Source organism: Eptatretus burgeri, chromosome 7 (assembly GCF_056783735.1).
Source record: "Eptatretus burgeri isolate ZD-2024b chromosome 7, Ebu_testis_v1, whole genome shotgun sequence".
In the NCBI taxonomy this organism is placed as follows: domain Eukaryota; kingdom Metazoa; phylum Chordata; class Myxini; order Myxiniformes; family Myxinidae; genus Eptatretus; species Eptatretus burgeri.
Genome location: NC_140967.1, coordinates 87812081 through 87816268, shown reverse-complemented (window position 1 = coordinate 87816268; position 4188 = coordinate 87812081). Strand labels below are relative to the sequence as shown.

Below are 4188 nucleotides of genomic sequence, written 5' to 3'. Positions count from 1 at the left end.
AGAATGTCAACAGAAGCCCAATTATCAGAAACGAATAACTAATGATCAGGAGCCAAATGCCAATGATTATTTTTCCAGTTTGCCACATTTTTGAGATGTTATATACCGTATTCCATGATTTCACTCATTTTGGCGGCCATTTTGGACGCCATCTTGAATATCGCCAGAATGCTTGAAAATTTGCTTTTGTTGACATCTCAAATATGTGACAGGGCCATTAAAGGAAGTTTAAAATAGTTGGTTTGGTAGAGACCTTGGGGTGGGGTAGGGGGGGAGGGGGTGCATGAATACCCTCCGTGGATACTTGACGAGAGTGTATTCTGTTGAAAACAATTTCCTTCAATACACGGACTCTTCCAAACAAGTGAATGTACCTGAGATCACATTGGAGCCATCACCGAAACCTTTTTTGAAAGTACAGTCAAGGACAGGGATTTCACTCCTGATGGATATTTTGCATTTCACAAGAACAGGAACCTGAAATTTTATAGTGAAGGCTCCAAAGCTGCAGAAAACCATGGTGAGGTCTCATTGTTGACGAAAAGGAATTCATCACCAACTTACATTGTTCATTGTCTGCCACCTGAATGGACACCTCACCGTGATTAAGGGCAGCAACGGCAGAAGCCATGTGCTATGCAAGACCTTCAACAGGTAAACATTTTTCAATACCTTTTGACAGGTGGGGTGAACACACTGGGTGCAAACACAGCCAACCCCAAGATCATAACAATAAGTTGAAATAAATTTTGGAACTTTGTCTTTCACCGACATTGCTGTAAATACTTCCTTCGCTAAAGAAGAACATCCTTAATTGTGGAGATAATTGTAATTATAATTTTTGAGGGAAGGTGAATTATTGACATGGTCATCCCCATGCAGAATATATAACAAGAACTTTAACTCCCTTTGATTGGATGACATCACCTGATTCACCTTTTCATCGATTACCTGCTCCATCCATGCATTTCCTTCTGTGGTCTTTTCTGAACAAGTTATCAAACTGATGAAGAAATCAATGTATTTAATCTTTCATATTTCTGTTGTTTCTTTTTTCCCCAAAGGCCCCTCAGAAGAGATGCTCCTTCCTGCTTACCTGAAACCATCCTTCCGGTTGGAATGTAAGTTGCCAAGATTATTGTCTTGCATCACAAATTATTCCAAACTTTGCCGAAACTACATGTTCTTCACCTGCATCATGTCCCATTTTGTCTGTGCCTCAGAAGTGTTGAGGACAAACCAATATTTTGCTGAACATGAATCCAGACAAGCATCAAACAAATGTTCCAGTTGGTGGAAGTCTGGTATGAGTGTTAATGTATACGTATCAAAGTCATTGTCTCCACCTGGATGATTGGTTCACGAGCGCCAGCCAGAGTGACCACCATATTTGTTGTGTCTGTGTGTCTGTATGTATGTCTGTCTTTCTGTCCAGAGCACAACTTCATGGGATGTGATCCGATTTGGATGAAACTTGAATATGATGTTGATATCCATGCCTCGTTTTGTCTTCCTGGCGATGGGTGTCCCACACCCATTGTGGACGGAGCCACGCCAACTTGTAATTTTTGTTTTTTCTCGATTTTTAATCGAAATTCCCACTCGAGAAATTGTGCACATTGGCCATATGTACAATATATAAAAAATTCAGTTTGATTCGGTCAATTTTGATGGAGAAGATAGGTTTTGAAGAAATGGGTGGGAGTTTTGCACCAAAGGTCATAATCCTTGACCTTTCAGGGCCACAAAGGTCAAATTTTCAAAGTTGTGGGAATCGAACCGGGTTTTCGACCTTCTTCGACAAACTAACCCCAATAAGCTATCGCACGTATCCTGTTTCCTTGTTTTAATGTCCACAACATTGTTTTGTGACCTTTAAAGGTTATGCAAAGGTCAAATTTTGAAAGTTGTTGAACGAAACCGGGGTTTCGACATTTTGCAGCTAATAACCTTTCACTCGTACCACATCATGTTGATCATTTTTATAGCGAACGCAGTGAGCTGCATACTTAACGCGTGCACGTGAGAGAATAGGAAACAACAACAACAACAACACAATACCCCTGGCTATTTGGAATCCGTGTTGTTAGCTATGACCTTTTGCTTCCGGTTGTTTTTAAACGCTGTGCGGTGTATAAACACGATTGGGTTTTATTTCTATCTTGTGAATATTACTTAACGCGTGCACATGAGAGAATAGGAAACAACAAAAACAACACAATACCCTGGCAATTGTGAATCCGTGTAGTTGCCAATGACCATTTTGCTTCTGTTTTTTTTTTTGCTTCTGTTTTTTTTTGTTTCCGGTTTTTGTCATGGGGAATGATGCATGCCGGGAGATAAAGGCATCGTCGGAGACATGAATGACCCAAATAATATCACACATGGTGTATATTTCCTCCACTGATTTTAATAAAGATATCTCTCGCATCATCAAAAAATAATTTTTAATCGTGATTTACGTTATTTGATCGCTGATCCCGAATCCAGGCCAAAGTAACCGGAAATTGCGTATACAGTTGTGAACCAGTTATAGGTAAAGTCAGAAGCGAATGTAAGAAGTATACTACGTTCGCTTCTAGTATTAATTTTTTTTCTATGAGATCCTGTTCTCGGCGGTGTAGTTGTTGTTGTGAAGGTAAAGTTGAGGTAATATTTATTTTTTCTATGAGATCCTGTTCTCGGCGGTGTAGTTGTTGTTGTGAAGGTAAAGTTGAGGTAATATTTATTTTTTCAGATGAGATCCTGTTCCAGGCGGTGTCGTTGTTGTTGTGAAGGTAAAGTTGAGGTAATTTTTTTTTTTTTAGATGAGATCCTGTTCTCGGCGGTGTAGTTGTTGTTGTGAAGGTAATGTTGAGGTAATTTTTTTTTTTTTAGATGAGATCCTGTTCTCGGCGGTGTAGTTGTTGTTGTGAAGGTAATGTTGAGGTAATATTTTTTTTCAGATGAGATCCTGTTCTCGGCGGTGTAGTTGTTGTTGTGAAGGTAATGTTGAGGTAATATTTATTTTTTCAGATGAGATCCTGTTCTAGGCAGTGTAGTTGTTGTTGTGAAGGTAATGTTGAGGTAATATTTATTTTTTCAGATGAGATCCTGTTCCAGGCGGTGTCGTTGTTGTTGTGAAGGTAAAGTTGAGGTAATATTAATTTTTTCAGATGAGATCCTGTTCCAGGCGGTGTCATTGTGAAGGTAATGTCGAGGTTATATTTATTTTTGCACAAGAGATCCTGTTCTCGGCCGTGTCGTTGTTGTGAAGGTAATGTTGAGGAATTTTTTTTTTCAGAAGAGATCCTCTTCTCGGCGGTGCAGTTGTTAATGTGAAGGTAATGTTGAGGTATAATGTCGAGGTAATATTTATTTTTGCACATGAGCTCCTATTCTCGGCGGTGTCGTTGTTGTTGTGAAGGTAATGTTCAGGTACTATTTATTTTTTTTCAAGGCAAAAAGACTTTAATTTGATATATTTAAGAAGCGAATGCAAGAAGAACTCGACGTTCGCTTCTCGGCTTTGTCTATTCCACATTAACTTGGTCAAAAATTATCACATTGTCTCATCCTTGACTTCTGAAACAATCCACATCGTCAAATATCGCTCGTGAACCATCGTCGCCTACCGGCTTGTCTTCTTCTTCTTTAGTTTTACCACACCCGATACACCGCCAGAAGTACCTCCACGCTGCTACACCGCCCCATGCACTCCACCCCCGTTTTGCCGCCTGCAGGAGACTCAGGACTCCATGTTGGGCCAGACCGGAAGTGACGTTTCTTCGCAATCACGGAGCACAACCAACCACAATCAGCAATCATCATGAAATGAAGACGAGAGAAGAACCTTCAGAGTTTAGGCTTTATTCCATTTGATTGAAGCCGCTTCTACGGGCACACCAGGAAATACAGACGCAGCATGGAGTACAAGCAGTAAGGTACACACGCGCAACTAATCACTGCAAAATAAATCAGTATTATATATCAATCAGTGTTCTCACCATTCAATGAGCACCAAGTGAGCCGGCGACATACAACGGCAATGCCCCAGGGACAAAACCCCGTGGCCGAGCCGAACCTCAGCTTTATCTCTTCTGTGCTCGAGCCGGGCATCACGTGGTCACACGTCACGACCTTCCATTCACCACATTCTCCCCGTCTTTAAAATGTAACTAGAGGCCCAGCTAACGCACCAGGATTACT

The 4188-nt window shown here is 40.8% G+C and overlaps 1 long non-coding RNA gene across 1 annotated transcript in view; it reads right to left on the bottom strand.

Annotated features, from left to right (window-relative positions):
- The window catches only part of LOC147023714 (uncharacterized), an 11361-nt gene extending 7173 nt beyond the window's left edge, over positions 1-4188 (bottom strand). The window contains exons 1-2 of the long non-coding RNA XR_015060352.1: positions 3987-4188; positions 3615-3873 (exon numbers count right to left, since the gene is read on the bottom strand). This is a non-coding gene — a long non-coding RNA (uncharacterized LOC147023714). The remainder of the gene's footprint in view (positions 1-3614; positions 3874-3986) is intronic.